The 20,113-nt window shown below is 31.2% G+C and overlaps 4 long non-coding RNA genes across 10 annotated transcripts; all 4 read left to right on the top strand.

The window, feature by feature from the left end:
• Window positions 1-1,390: 1,390 nt before the first annotated feature.
• On the top strand, window positions 1,391-2,959 carry LOC141682882 (uncharacterized). Its single transcript, XR_012559985.1, has 5 exons — window positions 1,391-1,542; window positions 1,651-1,790; window positions 1,880-1,934; window positions 2,429-2,500; window positions 2,787-2,959. It is a non-coding gene; the product is annotated as an uncharacterized LOC141682882 (long non-coding RNA).
• Window positions 2,960-3,043: 84 nt separating this feature from the next.
• On the top strand, window positions 3,044-8,961 carry LOC141682537 (uncharacterized). Of its 7 annotated transcripts, none has more exons than XR_012559817.1 (7): window positions 3,044-3,441; window positions 5,124-5,242; window positions 5,724-5,815; window positions 6,226-6,277; window positions 6,642-6,781; window positions 6,871-7,060; window positions 8,698-8,961. It is a non-coding gene; the product is annotated as an uncharacterized LOC141682537 (long non-coding RNA). The 7 variants fall into 7 exon arrangements; XR_012559814.1 differs by having other exon boundaries at window positions 6,163-6,277; XR_012559818.1 differs by lacking the exon at window positions 6,642-6,781.
• Window positions 8,962-10,150: 1,189 nt separating this feature from the next.
• On the top strand, window positions 10,151-13,693 carry LOC141687369 (uncharacterized). Its single transcript, XR_012560994.1, has 5 exons — window positions 10,151-10,287; window positions 10,395-10,449; window positions 10,961-11,032; window positions 13,446-13,498; window positions 13,592-13,693. It is a non-coding gene; the product is annotated as an uncharacterized LOC141687369 (long non-coding RNA).
• A 1,339-nt stretch (window positions 13,694-15,032) lies between these two features.
• Window positions 15,033-17,780, top strand: LOC141686637 (uncharacterized). Its single transcript, XR_012560758.1, has 4 exons — window positions 15,033-15,216; window positions 15,643-15,706; window positions 16,185-16,370; window positions 17,418-17,780. It is a non-coding gene; the product is annotated as an uncharacterized LOC141686637 (long non-coding RNA).
• Window positions 17,781-20,113: the final 2,333 nt, after the last annotated feature.

Below are 20,113 nucleotides of genomic sequence, written 5' to 3'. Positions count from 1 at the left end.
AGTAAGTCATAACTTAGGTATTATATGATCCATGCATATATCTCTATAATAATTAGTTATAAATATATATATATATATATATATATATATATATATTAAGTATGCAACAACTAATCGATATTAATAAGTTAATGATGTGATAACTTATGTATTATATGAATTCTTATGCAATGGTTATCATTTAAATTTTTTATACTAATTTTTTAATAGAGTATGTAAATTTTATGAAGAAATTATTTTTAATGACTTACATATTAATGATGTTTTAATTGAGGTAATAAAAATTACATGAATGAATCTGTATTAATTATATAATAATGAATGAGTATTAATGATTAAAACAAATAATGTTTGGATATTAATTAATGTATTTATGATTAAATAATGAATGAGTATTAATGGTTAAAACAAATATTGTATGGATATTAACTATTATATTCATGATTAAATTTGCTCATTAATTACCGTATCTATGATTAAATAATGAATGAACATTAATGGTTAAAATAAATATTATATGAACATTAATTATTATATTTATGATTAAATTTGCTCAGCGAACCCCTGTTGCTGTATTAGATATATAATAGATAGATTTGTTTCAGATGTAATATTTTAAATTGTCATGTTCTTGTAATATTTTATTTTTTAATTATGTAATGTATTTTAATAATAAGTAATATTTTTATTTTTAATCTTATTAATATTTAATTTTTAAATTTTAAATTTTAAACACGTTTAATCGGAGTGGGTCACTTGATTTACCGAGCCCATAAAGAAGGAGATGGCAGTGGACTTGGGTCACTTCCATGTTTTGCTTCAAAAATAAGGAAATGGCACTTGCTCGGCCTATATAATACGGCTTAGGGTTAGGGATTAGCACCCGTTTATTGTAATCAATTTCATGTAATCATGGTTTTGGAGGTGAAATCGAGTTGTAATCATGGTTTTGGAGTTAAAGACACAAATATATTTATATATTCGTGAATAATAATATTATTTTTATACTTTATTATAAGATTCATGAAAGAAGATATAATAAGTACACTATATATATTTGAATAACATTTATAAAACGTATTAATTTATAAACATGTTCATTTTTGCCCCAACTTAAATGTTTTCAATAAAGTTGTTTTTTTATAAAATACTTTATACAAAATAATACATTTATGCAATAATTTAGTTGTTAACCTATGTAGTTTTCAGAATTTCTAATAAAACTCGATCCAATTCAAATTAGTAAAAATCCGATCCAATCTGAATCGGTAAAAAAAAGCCCAATAATACCACCCCAAGAATATAGAGGGAGACCGACATTTCTCGAAAAACCCACCCCAATTTGATCCGTACAAAATCAAACCCTGCGGGCCAAAGTCCGGCCCAATTTACATACCCAAATCGAGTTGTTTATATCTGTAACATACCCAATTTAATCGAAGCATGATGCACTTATACAATCTTTCAATCTCTCAATACACGATGCACGAAGCAGCCTCATCATATTCAATCTCTCAATCGCCCCTTTTTATTAATTATAAGGTGTCAATTTCAAGACTCAATTCACTTGTACAATCTTTTATGAGTATAATTTATGTTTTTTTTTAGTTTAATTCTTCATTTTTATTCGAATTTCTGAATTACTTGTAGAAACAATGAAGAAAGTGCTCCACGAATCTCGTCCCCGTCCCCGTACAGTTTCAACTCAAGTTTGAAAATGTTTTTATGTTTCCTGCAAGCAATTGTTGGGCTCACTGCTCACCATTTCATGGAGTGCAGAGATTCTTAAGGTCCTCTTCTTGTACAATCTTTTATGAGTATAATTTTTTTTTTTATATTTAATTCTTCATTTTTATTTGAATTTCTGAATTACTTGCAGAAACAATGAAGAAAGTGCTCCATGATTTTCGTTCCTGTTCACGTGTAGTTTCCAGGTAATTCTTCGTATTTTTCGAAATTAATTCGAGATTTATAATAGTATTTATTTTTGTTAAATACAACAAGTTGATCTAGCTTTGTGTAATTGTGTGTGTGTAAAGTGTATGAAGAAGAAATCTAGAATGGATACGTTCACGTTCATTTTTGGTTGTTTTTTCTATTTAAATGGATCCCGATCCGTTAAAACTATCGAAATTTCCAGCCTCAAACCCATATAATTTGAAAATTTATTGTTAATACTTAACTTTATCCTAGGGCAACATTTACGGTTTATTTACAGTGAAATGATTATATCGTAAAGGATTAATATGGAAGATGCATTGTTAAGTGGTTGCAGAATAAATAAATTTGTTTTAATTTCTATTTATGAAGAAATATTCACAAAAAATAGGCATGACTATGTAAATACGGTAGATTAAAACCGTGGTCTTTGAGAGGGCCTCACCAAGTCTGTTTCTAAAGTTTGTTTTCATGTATTCTAATTGGCTAGCCTTATACTCGTGATCTGGAAGCGGAACTGCACGTGATAAAAGAAGAGAATGCACGTCTGCAACATGCTTCGGTAAGTAAGACACTGGCTACGACTTTGTTTCTTTAAAACAAATCTGCATGTTTATTATTAGTTATCTTTTTGGCTAGTGCAAACATAAACTAGAAGCAACAAAGAGGATTAAGCAGCAGACATGTTGACCAGCATTTTATATCTTGCATATTTTCATGTTCAGTAATCATTCATGTGCATTACTTTTACATGAGAAGGTCTAGTAATAAGTTCCTTTAGATTAATATTATTGATCTTGTTATAAACTTATTCTTATAATTTTCTTAACAAGTGCCCTGGTTTTCAGCAATTGTTTGAGGAAGCTGTTGCAGGCCATCTAAATCCATAGCATCTGACCGTGATTTGCTCAGATGAAGCCTCAAAATATTATTACTGTGGATTCTTCTTTAATGTCCATCCAATTATTTAGAGCAGCTGCACCTGCAACCTACTAGATGCGGTAATGCCCAGAATAGTACATGGGTGCAGAAAGCAAAAGGTGCAGATAATTACTTTAGTCTCTTCATCTTTTTCAAAGACCCTATTTATATCTTTTTGCATATATAGGATAATAGGATGCCTCCGCTGGACCTTTGTTGCACTGTGGAGCAATCAGCTTTTGTTTCTTTGAAGTTCCAGCAGTCTCCAGTGCTTCTTTCGGCCTGAGCTGCTGCATAAGAATCTCGCTAAATAAGGGGTTCTGAAATGCTTTGGCCATGCTAATGAACATCTGCTGTTGCTTCTGTTCAGTCCTTCTCAGCCTCTCTTTAACAGATAACAGATAATTATCTGCATTCTCCTGTTCCTTTTGGATATTCATAATTTCAGTCCTCAACCTGTCGGTATCACTCTCTAATTGTTCGAGTTCTGCCTCCTGTTTAAGGCGCTCTCCATCACGTGAATGCTGTGAACTCTTTTCATCCCTTAAGACATGCTGCTCAGGTTGCTGTAAATTGGTATAGGTAACACCGCCTCTCTTGTAGATGCTTCTCAAAAATATTGAGTTTTGAATATGGTTCTCCCTGATCATGAGCTAACTCAGTCTGCATTTGTAGCATTTTCCGACCTTTCTTTTAATCAATTCGTCAAACAATCTCAACAAAATATATACAGCAACAAATATAATGCATCATATATGGTTAGTTGCAAAATGCAAATGATTAATACGGAAAGAAACTTCTACATATATATCTCAAAAACAAACCAATAATAATAACTAAATCAAAAATATAACTACAAAGTGGAAACTTAATAACTTTTTCTTTCAGGCATATCATCGAAAACTTTCTCAGCAATAGATAACCTGCAACAAATACAAATACATAAGTAGTGTATGTAGTATATATGTAACAAATGTAAAAGCAGTGTTATGAACATAAACAAAGACTGTTCGTAAAGAAAAGAAGATCCAATACTAAAATTAGAATATTGAAAAAATGATAAGCTATTATAAAGGTTGGATTTGAATTCTAGGGAAGTGTGTACGCAAATTTGAAATTTGAATTTTAAAGTTAAAGCTTCCGGCGGAAGCTTGTTTACATGTGAGAGTTCAAAGAAGTACATTTAGCTGCAGCACAGGAAAGCATGATGGCAAGAGATGTAATTCTTTGCAACTTTCAGGGTAAAAGGCTAGGAAGGGGGTGAAGATACTATTCAAAACAGGCAGTAGGAATTATAATATACATAGATAACTATACATATATATATAGAGAGAGATAGAGAGAGAGAGAGAGTAAACCTCTACTTACAGTAAAAGAATTTTTGTGCAAAAGGCTTTGATGGTCTATTTATACTAAACCTCTACTTACAGTAAAAGAATTTTTGTGTAATATAAAAATATAGTTCGTATAGAGTTTTTACCCTCATTTATCTTCATGTTGTAGCAACTACAATATCATGCACCAACTAATTTGTGCCCTTTTGTATTTAAATAAAAAAATATTATATAGTAGTAAATATAGCCAGTTATGCAGAGAAGCATATTAATACTAATTGACAATGAAAATATTAATGTAACAGTGTATGAGATATTTGAAAGGATGGGCTACTATGGAATATCATCAAATTTGATATTATACTTTACAAGGAAGCTGCACCAGGGCACAGTAACAGCATCAAACAATGTAACAAACTGGGTTGGCACCCCTGCTACTATAGCTTTTCTGTCCTTAACCCCTCCTTCAAAACCATCATGTCCTTGGGATCTTCTTTAAAACAGGAATCCAAGGCCTTGTGTTGCGCATCAGCAACAATATATTCTTGAACTTTTCTGTAAAGAATAGTATAATTGTACTTCATCAATTTTTATCCATTTATGCTGCAACCAATTACTCACTTTCTGCTCAGCCAAAAACTTAAAGGCCCAGTGGTCCGTCTTAATGAAAAAAGCGATTATCCATGAGATATACCGTCCAAAAACTTGGAGCCTTTTCAGATGTGCCATTTAGACACTTCCCCCTTTTCACTGTTATTTTGATCATTTGCCACATAATAATAAAAGAGAAAGAATGTATACTTTGCGATCTTGTTAGTTAATTAGATTTCTTGATACTATGAAAGCTTTTCCGTAGTGAAATTTACAGTATTTAGCTCCTCCTCTTTTGTTTCTGCTACCTGGACTGACCAAAATTCATGTGGTTTACAGTGAAGTGAGGATAGAAGATTTGGAAACATTGGATTATCTAGACAACTTGTCTGATCGAAAATGCTTCAGTGAACAAGGAGATGCAATTACTTTTGAATCTGAGTTATACAGTCTTATGGGTGGGTTCCCTGAGTTTTGTACTACAATAGTGCACAATAAATGAGCATAGCTGTCATCATCTGCCGTTTATTGACACTCTTCTTCGAAATAAGGGATGTAAAAACTTAATTATGAACTAAGATAAGTGGAGGAAAATATGTGCAGTAAATCTCCTCATAAAACATATTACAATTTCAGATATATAGAAACCTTTAAGGTAGATAATATATATGCAAGTGTCTCTTAGCCCAAACTAAACATCTTTTTTTTTAAGTGCCAAATATGCAAAAACTTGTTTTGACTGATGTAAAGTCGCATTAACTATCATTTCTTTTTTACTTTGAGTTCTATATGTTGTGTGACAATTCTGAAGATAGATTGCTTATGGAGCAGCTTCAAGTGGAATGATATCATGTCAATTTTTTAAAAACTTGAATCTACTGCCTTGTAGATGAAGGCTCTGACTTAGACTTAGAAGTTGACATCTTATCTATTTTTAAGGTGGATCGGGCTTATCTTTCTACAGAAGATTGTATTGCAGTCATCGATCACGGAAAGAAATTTGAGATCAATAAAAGGGTTACAAGATGCTGGTAAGATTTTGGCTGTATTTTGTTGGAATGAAAATAATAAACTATATTTTCAAATCAATACAAGTAGAATGCATGTTATATATATGTTAAACGTAAAACAGATGCACAAGATTAGTCATATAAGTAGCCTAATTAGTCATGACTTTCCTACAACAGTTGAATATAAATGTATCTCTATTGCCTAGGATTTCCACAATTCATTTTGATTTGAAGTTGTAATTTGTTATCTAGAACTAGAAGGTGTCAATTTCCAGACTCTATTCACTTATACAATCATGATTATATTGTGGCATAGTTAGACAATTTGACTGAATTATTTTACTATCTTTATCTGTGATTTTTTTTAGTTTTATTATTGAACTTCAACTTCTACTTCATAAATTTCTGAAATACTTGCGGAATCAATGAAGAAAATGCTCCATGAATCCCTCCCCTGTTGAGTCATTGACATCTCGTTTCCAGGTAATTTTTTCATTTTTTTAATTAATGCAAGATTTGTAATATTTGTTGCCGTTGTTATTTTTTAGATTTTATTTTTTTGCTATTATTTTAAATTTGTTATAGAAATTCATGCTCTACTAAAATCAATAGAATTTTCGCAAAAAAAAATCCACTAGAATTGAAATACTACCCAACATATTACTGATGTCATCGGTTGCAACCATATTGGGAGGTTAAGAAACGTCATTTGGTGGATGCAAAAGTAGTCAATTTTTACCTTTTAAATATTCACATTTGGATTCATAAATCTCATATGGAGACTCAGAATACCATATTTAGTCATTTGCTTCTCTGAGGTATTAATTTTTTTTGTTACATATTCCAGATTACTCCACTGGAGACTGGTCACAGCATATTCTGAATGGTGTACATAGTTAGTGTCTGCTATATCTTTTACCGGCAATATCAAATCATAGATATTTTACTTATTCATGGAAGTGGTGTGCTTTACTGTAACACGGGAAGGTCTAATAATAAGTTCCTTTAGAATAATATTATTGATCATGTTATAAACTTTTTCTTATAATTTTCTTAACAAGTGCCCTGGTTTTCAGCAATTGCTTGAGGAAGCTGTTGCAGGCCATCTAAATCCATAGCATCTGACCATGATTGGCTCAGATAAAGCCTCAAAATATTATTACTGTGGATTCTTCTTTAATGTCCATCCAATTATTTAGAGCTGCTGCAACCTACTAGATGCGGTAATGCCCGGAATAGTACATGCATGGGTGCAGACAGCAAAAGGTGTCTCTTAATCTTTTTCAAAGACCCTATTTATTATCTTTTTGCATATATAGTATATAAATACTTGATATTCCTTCCTTTCCTCTGCGGTAATTGTTCATATTCCTAATTGAATACCGCTTGCGATTGTTCAGATTCCTAATTGGCATATGATCTGTAGATATATAGTCTAACCTTTTCACAACTTTTGAAGGAATTTACTTTAGTGGATAAATGAGGTCTCAAATATAATGCCTTGCTAGCTTGTAATCAGGGTCTTAATTTTAACCATCTAGTCTTCTGTTGTAGACAACAAAGAAATATTAAATGTGTACAGGCTCCTTTTGAACAATGTTCACTAAATAAATGTGCTTCTCTGATTGGTTTCTCTACCGTTTTCTTAACTTCCTGTACCAGATCTAGATGCTACTCTATCCCCTGATGATGGCCGTACAATATTTTTAGAATAAACTTTCATGTCGAATATGGACTTAGAGTATTTGTTTAATGTAAAATTAAACTAACAATGCAATAAATTAAATAGAAATTTCCATCTTCTTGTTATACTTGGTATTTGAATAAACACCTTTCAATTCATAGAGTAATTGACAATGTTGGAATTTGAATTTGTAAAATGTAGATGTAAAACATTTTAATTTACAACAGACAAAAGTTTGCCAAGGTATGATTTGTTAAAATGATGATTTGAGTCCATAATGTGCTTATATTAATTTCAGCCTACAATTGTAATTTGGAGGTCTTAAGCTTACTAAACTGAAGAATTTGTATGCTGATATTGATGTGCATACAGTTGAGGAAACTTTTCCCACTACAACTTATCGAGTTTCATCTTGGATGAAGTAATTCTATTATATGCCAACCAAAATTCCTCTGGCTAAATATTTTCTGCTATAAAAATACTAAATCAATGACAACACTATTAAATTCAGTGACATGCCTTGACATGTAGTTTTCTGTTTTTCTGATGTTTTTGTTTGTGTTTGATTTCTTAGAATAGTATACAAGTTAAGGAATAGAAAGTTTAAGCTAGAAATGCAAGAGAATCAGATAGGATTCTGTTATAGAGAGAGACTTGTTGGAATAATAACTTCTATTTTCTGAATAATAGTTCAAACATGAACTTAACCCCTCCTTTAGCTTTTTTGTCCTTAACCCCTCCTTCAAAACTATCATGCCCTTGGGATCTTCTTTAAAACAGGAATCCAAGGCCTTATGTTGCGCAACAGAACTTTTCTGTAAAGATTAGTATAATGGTACTTCATCATTTTGTTATCCATTTATGCTGCAACCAATTACTCACTTTCTGCTCGGCCAAAAACTTAAGGGCCCCATGGTCTGTCTTAATGAAAAAAGTGATTATCCATGAGATATGTTGCTGAAGTTGCCTATGTATATGCATATGAAATGAACAGAAGTATATTGAACGTAATAAAAGGGTGCAAGGTCATTTTCCATCTTTTCTTTCGCTATGTGTATAGTATTACTTGTATCGTCAAATTAGTTGTAGTTGTACGGCTGCTTCAAACATCATCTGGGAAGATAAAGTAAAAATTCATTTGATGAAGTATTGGATCATGTATACACACCTGATTATAGCATGTGCTTTGATTATAATGATTTTTTCCTTTTAACTACAGAGTGGTACAAGCACTAATTTTCGTGGGGAATGCTTCAACGTCGTCATGAAAAGCTTAGAAGTGCAATGGAAGGAAATATAGTTGAAGATGTAAATATTGATGATGACGTGAATATGGTTGATGCGTTATTCCGAAGCAGTCATCAGATTCTAATTCTGCTAGAATTCTTAGAGATTGACCTAAAGGTTATTTCGTTGGTTAACATTATAGATTGTAACGTTTTTTTTTAAACTTAGATAGTAATGTTTATTTGTTTCGGCTTAATTATTCTATCTTAAAATAATTTTTAACATGTGTTTCGGACAAGCTCAAAACCCCCTCCCCCCACCAATTATGTCAGAAAATGCTGATCTAAAATTTTAAAGTGTGATTGGAAGATACGCACTAACCAGAGTTTTTGTATATAACTAACATGCAACATCGATAAAAAGTAGATATTCTTATCTGTTATCTGACCTCAGGAGGCGGAATTAGAGGCACCGGGAGAAAGTCTCGATATCCGCAAACTGTCTAATTTCACAAAAAATTTAGTGTAAGATGTTGAAAAAAATATAAAATTATTTAGTTTGGTTTTTCCAAATATTAGTCGGTCCCCATAAATTTTATTTCTGGTTCCATCCTTGTTAGGTTTTTAACTCTAATAAGAAATGACATACAATCATGTATGTAATATTTAATAGTTGATATAATTATTTTAGATATTTAAGTAGATTATTAGAAATTAACCCATATTTTCGGGCACCGAAGTTCGAACTCCATAAAATCAACGTTGTATTAAAACTATATAAATTACTTTAGAAAAATTTCAGAACTATTAAATCATGAACTGTCACTCAGATTTAAAATTCTTTAAATATTTTTGTTAAAGAATATGACTTTAAATGTCAAAACATACTTGAAAAAAATCTGTGATATAGTCATATGCAAGAAATATTGAAGTAGACAATGAGTGGGCTGGGGCCGGGGGAGTGGGGCACCGAATCCGGGAATGTATTCGATCAAGATTTTAAAGGATTTTTTTAGATAATTGAAATAAAGAGGCATTCAATTTGAATTTTAAAAAATATTTTAAAATTTGATGGTATTTAATAGAGATTAGAAAAAGTTTTTCAAAATCCGAGTGTATTCAATTTTTATTTTCAATCTTATTAATATTTAAATTTTAAAATTTTCATTTTTTTAATCTTTTCATTTCTTTTGAAATTTTTTTTAAATCATTTCATTATTAATATATATATATATACATATATCTTAATTATATTACAAATTAAAAATTACATAAAACTGATTAAATAATAATTAAGTAGGACATACTAAAGTTGGACTTGGGCTAGTTGGGCCACTTAATTTACTAAGCCATATTTTGCTTAACAGGCTTCAAAAATAAGGAAATGGGCAGTGGACTTGGGCTCGTCCCCGGCATGGCCTATATAATACGGCTTAGGGATTATATCTTTTACATATACAATCAATTTCATAGAAGCATGGTTTCAGAGGTGAAATCGAGTTGCATCCGATCGATCTCTCTTTGTACACGAAGCTGTCTCAACATATTCAATCTCTCAATCGCCCCTTTTTATTATTTATAAGGTGTCAATTTCGAGACTCTATTCACTTATACAATCTTTTATGAGGATAATTTTTTATTATTATTATTTAATTCTTCATTCTTGTTTGAATTTCTGAATTACTTGCAGAAACAATGAAGAAAGTGCTCCACGAATTCCGCTCCTGTTCACGTGTAGTTTCCAGGTAATTCTTCGTATTTTTCGAAATTAATGCGAGATATATAATAGTATTTATTTTTGTTACATACAACAAGTTGATCTAGATTTGTGTAATTGTGTGTGTGTGTAAAGTGTATGAAGAAGAAATCTAGAATGGATCCGGCCACATTCATTTTTGGTTGTTCTTTCTATTTAAACGGATCACGTTGAAATGTCGAAATTTCCAGGCGTAAACCCGTATAATTTGAAAAATTAATGTTAATACTTAACTTTATCGGAGGGCAATGAGGCATTTACGGTATATTTACAGTGAAATGATTATATAGTGAAGGATTAATATGATAGGTGCAAAGTGATACCTAGTGCTTTGTTAAGTGGTTGCAGAAAAATAATTTGTTAATAATTTCTATTTACGAAGAAATAATCACAAAAAATAAGTATGACTATGTAAATATGTTGGATTAAAACCGTGGTCTTTGAGAGGGCCGCACCAAGTCTGTTTCTAAAGTTTGTTTTTATGTATTCTGATTGGCTAGGCTTATAGTCGTGATCTGGAAGCGGAACTGCACGTGTTGCAAGAAGAGAATGCCCGTCTGCAACATGCTTTGGTAAGTAGGACATTGGCTACAACTTTGTTTGTGTAAAATGAATCTGCATGTTTATTATTAGTTACTTCTTTTTGGCTAGTGCATACATTAACTAGAAGCAACAAAGAGAATAAAGAAGCAGACATGTTGACCATGTACTAATCACTTCATATAACAAATTGCAATGCACACATTCACTGTAAATTTGCAGATAATGGAATTTTCACGAATCAAGTTCATAAATGATTTCTTTCATTTTCTTTTCTTTTAATCCGCATCAGAAAGTGAGGCAACTTGAAATTCCTAAATATAATTACAACTTACAGATTAGTATATAGTGAGGCTATGCATATGAAAAGCATTATTGCTTTTGATGATTCAGTTATTAAAACAACGGGTATGTGATTTTTTACATTGGATAAGCTATAGAAACCTATGTTACCCGATGTCACAAAGCACACATGCAAATTGCTCAAAGTTCTATGATGATAATAGTAAGAGAATCATCACATGGAAGTAAGTAATTTGAAGATTATATCTAAAAGTTCATGACTAGATAAAGAATGGAAATTATTAATACTATAGCGGGCTATATATCATTAATGCTATTCAGGCTGAAAGTCAAGATGGATTATTAAACAAACCTTTCCGGTAACTTTTTTATCTTCAACAGGTAGAATCACAGGATACACTCGCCCTTTAATGCAAAACCTATGACTAAATGGAAGAAAGTTAAATTGAAGCCGTAATCAGTTAGATCAGTTAGTGATGTATACCTAACTGAAAGTCCTAAAATGAAAGCCCTAAAATGGAAACCTAAATCTAATCACCTGTAAAATCAAAACATTTTGTTGAGAGCGAGTATAGTGTTTGTACTCCATTATTTGGGATGAGGATTAATGATAGATTGAGCCTCTTCTAATCCTTTGATAAGGGTTCATACCCATTGCTGGCTGTGTTGCTCCGACTCGGCTATTCAATAGGCGGTACCTGTGTCGGCGCGGAATCCGTGCCAGATTCATGGTCTTGAAACCGAATCCTTCTTTCTTGTCATTACTGGAAAATAATTGTACCTCACCAAAAAATATTCAAAGTTTGCCGTAAAAATCATCCCTCCGGTAATAATCGCAGATCTACCGGTGCTTTGAAGGTGACTTTGTATATGTTTGCAGATGTGGGTAGATGATGGATACTTGGATATGTATGACTCTGTGTACCCGAGTCCAAATATTATAGAGCAGCTGCACCTACTGGATCTGGTAATTCCCAGAATAATACATGGTTGTAGAAAGCAAAAGATAAAGATTATTACCCTAGTCCCTTTAATTTCTGTCTAAAGCCCCTATTTATTACCTTTTCGCGAATATATTAGAGAACTAAGTATACCTTTCTTTCCTTTTCGACAATTGTTCATATTCCCAATTGAATACTTTCCGCTTTAGTAATTGTTCAGATTCCTAATTGGCCCATATGATTTGTAGATATATAGTCTTATTTAGTTATTTGTCAACGACTGTTGATGAAATTTACCTTAGCGGATGTATGAGGTCTCAAATATAATTTCTTGCTAACTTTTAATCAGGGTCTTCATTTAACCTTCTAGTCTTCTGTTGTAGACAACAAAGGATAGTTAGATGTGTACAGGCTCCTTTATTTCTTCTCCGTCTATGAATCTTAGTATCTTATTCTTACCAACCTCAGAGCTCCACTTTTTGTGATGTTTCGGATTCGACTCAAAAGCTGTAATCCGATTTCTGACGCACTACACCAACATCGCAAAAGATTTATATTTCTCATTACACAAATACATGTATCACCATTTCCTTTCGGTAAAACGCAGAACACACAAAATCTTTTAAGAGAATAATACCCAATATTCGATGTTCGTTCAAGAGCTTAGGCAAACTAATTTGACCCATCTAACTTTGGATGACAAATTATATTGAAATTTTCCATAATAATGTTTCTAAAAAAACACCACTTTTCCCTGTTGTGTGGTACTACAATTAAAGTGTATAATGAGCAGACTTTCTTGCACTACTACTGCCTCTTGTGCCCCCTGGCATTGAAGTGTATAATGATTATGTGCAGGCTTTCTTGCTGGTAATTGCAATCTATGTTGTTATTTAGGTTGTAATCTTAAGTTGTTCTTTTGGCTTGCTATTTAAGTGCTTCTAGCGACAACTTGTTGTTTGAATTATCTCTCTGTAAGTGATCCATGATGGAATTTCCTTAAGAAAATAAATTCTGGGTTGTGGCGCATTACAGAATGACCAAATTTGTACTTTAGAAACTAGAAAAAAGGGAGGAGAATAGTTGTAAGTTTAAAATGTGCGTTATGTATTTGTTGAGCGAGTGATGAGTAATCAAGTTATGCTGCTTAATATACAATACCGGGCGTAATTTTAAATATATTCCTAAATGTTTTCTGTAGATTCCCAGGCCTTATAATGCAAGCGAGGAGGAATCTCTGTTTGTTTTCCCAAGGTATATACCAATTATCGTTATATGCACATTGCAGTCTTGTTATTTGAAATCATTGTACCGATAACTTGATGCATGTTTTAAAATATTCTCTAGTTTCGCTCCTCCGCTTCATTTTAAGAAAAAGGTCATGCAAGAAACAAAGGATGGAGAATTGATAATGATCCTCCTCCCATAAAACAGAAGGCTTAGCGGGAAGACTTATTTGACTTGCTGCTCAGTCCTTCAGAGGAAGATTTAAAGCAGTGGCCCTACAGGTTGACTTTTGATGTATTTTCCTACTAATTACCTGACAAGTATATTCTAGTTACGCCAGGTTTTTTAAAAGTACTTCTATGCAGATATATTGTTTTTTCCTTTACAAACTAGGCCTAACCGGTATTTAAAAAAATAATAATTTATATAACCGCAGAAGATAGTGATCATGTTGCAAAGTTCCCATATGCTATATGCTGATTGGATCCCTGGAAGCTTCCACATGTTTGATAACTTTGAGATGATACAACCTTTAGTTATAGAAACATTTTGTACTTGGTGAAAGTTGATGTATTACTTTTTTTTGTAGTTCACCTGTGTATATGTTTTCACATCTAAGATCATATTTGTAGGTAGAGAAATGGCAGGACAGTAAAAACTGTAGGCTAAGAGTTTCTTGGGTACATGAATGATAGTGATTATTATCAATCCACATATAATAATATGAATTTGTTAACATAGCTTTATATAGTTGAAAGTGACGCTGGGAGCCTTTTCAGATGTGCCATTATAGACTTCCCCCTTTTCACTGTTTATTTGATCATTTGGCCACATAATTATAAGGAGAAAGAATGTAGAGTTTGCGATCTTGTTGGTTAATTAGATTTCTTGATACCATGAAAGCTTTTTCCGTAGTGAAATTTACAGTATTTAGCTGCTTCCTCTTTTGTTTCTGCTACCTGGACTGACCAAAATTCATAGGGTTTACAGTGAAGTGAGGATAGAAGGTTTGGAAACATTGGATTATCTAGACAACCTGTCTGATCGAAAATGCTTCACTGAACAAGGAGATGCAATTACTTTGAATCTGAGTGTATACAGTCTTATGTGTGGGTTCCCTTAGTTTTGTACTTCAATAGTGCACAATAATGAGCATAGCTGTCATCATCTCCTGTTTGTTGACACTCTTCTTCGAAATAAGGGATGTAAAACTTAATTATGAACTAAGAGGTAAGTGGAGGAGAAAATATGTGCAGGTAAATCTCCTTAAAAACGTATAACAATTTTAGATATATAGAAACCTTAAGGTAGATAACATATATACAAGTGTCTCTTAACCCGAACTAAACATCTTTTTTTTAAGTGCCAAATATGCAAAAACCTTGTTTTGGCTGACGTAAAATCACATTAACTATCATTTCTTTTTTACTTTGAGTTCTATTGGTTGTGTGACAATTCTGAAAATAGATTGCTTATGGAGCAGCTTCAGTGGAATGATATCATGTCAATTTTTTAAGAACTTGAATCTACTGCCTTGTAGATGAAGGCTCTGCCTCAGAATTTGACATCTTACCTGTTTTTCAGGTGGATCGGGCTTATCTTTCTACAGAAGATTGTATTGCAGTCCTCGATCATGGAAAGAAGTTTGAGATAAAAAAAGGGGGCTTATCTTTCTACAGAAGATTTTATTGCAGTCCTCGATCATGGAAAGAAGTTTGAGATAAAAAAAGGGTTACCATATGCTGGTAAGATTTTGCCGTATTTTGTTGGAATGAAAATAATAAACTATTATTAAATCAATACAAGTAGAATGCATGTTATATATATATATATATTAAACGTAAAACAGATGCACAAGATTAGTCAGATAGGTAGCCTAATTAGTCATGACTTTCCTACAACAGTTGAATATAAATGTATCTCTATTGCCTAGGATTTCCACAATTCATTTGATTGAAGTTGGTAATTCGTTATCTAGAAGGTGTCAATTTCCAGACTCTATTCACTTGTACATCTTGATTATTCATGTGTGTGTATACATATGATTGTGGGCTTGTGGCACAGTAGACAATTTGACCAAATTATTTTACTATCTTTATCGTGATTTTTTTAGTTTTATTATCGAACTAATACTTCTACTTTTACTTCATAAATTTCTGAAATACTTGCAGAATCAATGAAGAAAATGCTCCGTGAATCCCCTCCCCCGTTGAGTCGTTGACATCTAGTTTCCAGGTAATTTTTTCATTTTTCTAATTAATGCAAGATTTGTAATATTTGTTGCAGTTGTTATTTTTTTGCTATTATTTTAAATTTATTATAGAAATTCATGCTTTACTAAAATCGATAGAATTTTCGCAATGAAACGTCATTTGGTGAATGCAAAAGTAGTCAATTTTTACTTTTAAGTATTCACATTTGGAGTTATAAATCTCATATGAAGACTCAGAATAACATATTATCAAATTTTTTGGTTACATATTCCAAATTACTCCACTGGAGATTGGTCACAGCTCATTCTGAATGGTGTACATAGTCAGTGTCTGCTATATTTTACCGGCAATATCAAATCATAGATATTTTACTTATTCATGGAAGTGGTGTGCATTACTGTAACATGAGAATGTCTAGTAATAAGTACCTTTGGATTAATATTATTGATCTTCTTATAAACTTTTTCTTATAATTTTCTTAACAAGTGCCCTGTTTTCAGCAATTGCTTGAGGAAGCTGTTGCAGGCCATCTAAATCCATAGCATCTGACCGTGATTGGCTCAGATGAAGCCTCAAAATATTATTACTGTGGATTCTTCTTTAATGTCCATCCAATTATTTAGAGCAGCTGCAACCTACTAGATGCGGTAATGCCTAGAATAGTACATGGGTGCAGAAAGCAAAAGGTGATGATAATTACTTTAGTCTCTTCATCTTTTTCAAAGACCCTATTTATTATCTTTTTGCATATATAGTACATAAATACTTGGTATTCCTTCCTTTCCTCTGCAGTAATCGTTCATATTCCCAATTGAATACCGCTTTGGCGGTTGTTCAAATTCCTAATTGGCATATGATCTTTATATATATAGTCTTACCTTTTCAGTTTTCACAACTGTTGAAGGAATTAACTTTAGTGGATAAAGGAATTAACTTTAGTGGATAAATGAGGTCACAGATATAATGCCTTGCATGCTTGTAATTAGGGTCTTAATTTTAACCATCTAGTCTTCTGTTGTAGACAACAAAGAAATATTAAATGTGTACAGGCTCCTTTTTAAAAATGTTCACTAAATAAATGTGCTTCTGTGATTGGTTTGTCTACCTTTTTCTTAACTTCCTGTACCAGATCTAAAAGCTACTCTATCCCCAGGAATTTCCATCTTGTTATACTTGGTATTTGAATAAACACCTTTTAATTCATAAAGTAATTGACAGTGTTGGAATTAAATATCATGTCCCTCTCCTCTAGATTTTCTGTCAACCCCTCCTTCAAAACTATCATGTCCCTGTTGCGCATCAGCAACAGTTTATTCTTGAACTTTTCTGTAAAGATTAGTATAATTGTACCTCGTCATCAATTTCTTATCCAATTACACTGCAACCAATTGCTCACTTTCTGCTCAGCCAAAAACTTAAGGGTCCAGTTGTCAGGCTTGATGAAAAAAGTGATTATCCATGAGATATGCTGTCCAAATTGCCTATGTGTATGCATATGAAATGAACAGAAGTATATTGAACGTAATAAAAGGGTGCAAGGTCATCTTTCATCTTTCATTTCGCTATGTGTATAGTATTACTTGTATCGTCATATTGGTGTTAGTTGTCCGGCCGCTTCAAACATCATAGGGGAAGATAAAGTAAAAATTCATTTGATGAAGTATTGGATCATGTATACACCACCTGATTATAGCATATGCTTGATTATAATGATTTTTTCTTTTTAACTACAGAGTGGTACAAGTACATGCACGTTTTTTTGTGGGGAATGCTTCAACGTCGCAATGGAAGGAAATATAGTTCAAGACGTGAAGATTGATGAAACGTGAATAAGCAGTCATCAGATTATAAGATTATAATTCTGCTAGAATTCTTAGAGATTGATTTAAAGGTTATTTCGCCAGTTAACTTTATAGATTGTAATGTTTTCTTTTTCGAACTTAGATAAAACCTGTTTGTCTACGAAGTTGACTTATAAGCCCGTAACAGCTTATCGACAACTTTTGTCGTAACAACTTATAAGTTGACTTGAAGCAACCTATAAGTTGACTTTACAACTTAAAAGCTGATAAGTTGAATGTTAGTAACGAGGTAATTTTTCTCAGCTTATTATGTTTTTTTTTTTTTATTAATTTTAGTTTTAAAAAATATATTTGTGTAAATATTAATCTAATATAAAATTCAAGAATTAAGATAATTATATTTAAAAATTATTTATTTTAGTTCATTTAAGTAAAAAAAATAATTTAACTTATAAATAAAATTATTCAAACACTTACATAACTTATAAGTATTTATTTACTTATCACTTATAAGTCACATATTTATTTTAACTCATAAGTTACTTATTTAAGATTTCTCAAACAGGCACATAGTAATGTTTATTTGTTTTATTTGTTTTAGCTTAATTATTCTATCTTAAAATAATTTTTTAACATGTTTCGGACAAGCTCGAGGGCCGCCATGGAAAGAGTCTATCTAAAATTTTAAAGTGTGATCGGAAGATACGCACTAACCAGAATTTTTTTTCTATATACTAACATGCAACATCGATAAAAAGTAAATATTCTTATGTCATCACTCATTGCATTGATCTCTTACTATTTGTTAGTACAAGACGATAGACCTAGGCGGAACTTTTAGTGTAAAATTTTGAAAAAATAATATAAAATATAGTTTGGTTCCTATAAATATTAGTCGGTCCCCCGTAAATTTTATTTCTGGTTCCGTCCTGTTAGTATTTAACTCCCATTATAATAAGAAATGACATGTAAATTATAGGTGGGTGCTCATGTATGTAATATTTTATAGTTGATATAATTAATTTAGATATTTAAGAAGATTATTATAAATAAACCCATATTTTCGGGCACCGAAGTTCAAACTCCACAAAATTAACATTGTATTAAACTATATAAATTACTTAAAAAATCTCAGAACTATTAAATCATGAACTGTTACTCAAATTTAAAATCCTGTAAACATTTTTGTCAAAAACAATGTAAGCACTTTTAATCCAGTAACATTTGCTATTCTCATTAGCTGTATTTATAATATTATTATTTTTATTAATTTTAAATATAAAATTAAAATAAATTTAATTATTCTATTATACATTACTGAAAATAAAATAAGATATTAAAAAATATTTAATTATAATAGTTTATATTTATGTCAATATTTTTAAGTAAACATTATAAAAAAAAATGAATAATTATTATGACCATTACTTACATATAAAATACAAATATATGACTAAAATATATCTTATTATATTACATTTTTTAAAATTTAGTTAACAAGAAAATTATTTTTTTACACTAATATTACACAAAATTATTTTTTTATAATTAAAATATAAGAAAAAAATATATATCTATATGTATATATATTAATGATGAAGATATATACATAATTTATATATTATAATATTATATATTTAAAAAATATCTTAAATATTTTAAATTAAATATTGAAAAAATGATTTCAGATATTTTGTTCCACGTTATTAAAAAAAATTGATTAAGATTTGGCCTAAATTAGGGTTAAAGTTAGAAGATTTTTAGGCGGGAGGTGACATGGAGTATTATAGATGATGCAAGAGAATCAACAATGTGCGTCTATTTCGTTGTCTAAAATTAAAGCTAACAGTCTTCTCGTTGGAGTGTACCATTTTTCACATATTATGTATAATAGACTGACACGCAGATTTTTTGCCTAACGGTGCAGAGGGTTGAAGATACTCTAATAGTCATATGGAACAAATATTGAAATAGAAAATGAGGGGGCTTGGGTCGGGGAAGTGGGGCACTGAGTGCAACTTAAACTTTAGGCATCAATATTGAACATAAACAACTTTTGTCCAACATATATCTTTTAGTAAATGAATTGGATTTACTATGGTCATTGATATTATTACCAACTGCATTTTTGGATTTGCATGCAATATTTCAGAAAGATCCGGGTGAAGAAAATAAATTTGATTTGGTGTTTGCTGAAACAACATAAAAGATAGAAATGTTGTCATTTCACTGAGAGAGCTGAGTTGGTGGATTTTGAAATGTGAATTGGTATTTCCGTAATTGATTTTAAAGCTTTCACTGATCATGTAAACCGCAATCTTTATGTTATATCGACGGTTAAATCTCGATTAAGTAATATTCGGTAAGTAATAACCCGCTTAAGTATAAATTTCGTTGGTCTCAACTTGGGGCAAGGTCGTAAAGTAAGACTATCGTTAAAAGTAAGATAAAAAAATTAGAAAATTATTAAGGGTCCAACTAATATATAAAATAATAATTTCAGAATTATATATATTTACATACTCGGCTCGACCCGATTAAAAATCCGATTAAAATTTGATTATTCTAATATATTTTTTTATATATTATGTATTTACATTTACTATTAATCTAAATAATACTTTAAA

The sequence above is a fragment of the Apium graveolens genome, chromosome 9, assembly GCF_009905375.1.
Source record: "Apium graveolens cultivar Ventura chromosome 9, ASM990537v1, whole genome shotgun sequence".
NCBI classification, from domain to species: Eukaryota; Viridiplantae; Streptophyta; class Magnoliopsida; order Apiales; family Apiaceae; genus Apium; species Apium graveolens.
Note: the sequence above shows the minus strand (reverse complement) of the source record. Positions and strands in the feature narration are given on the sequence as shown.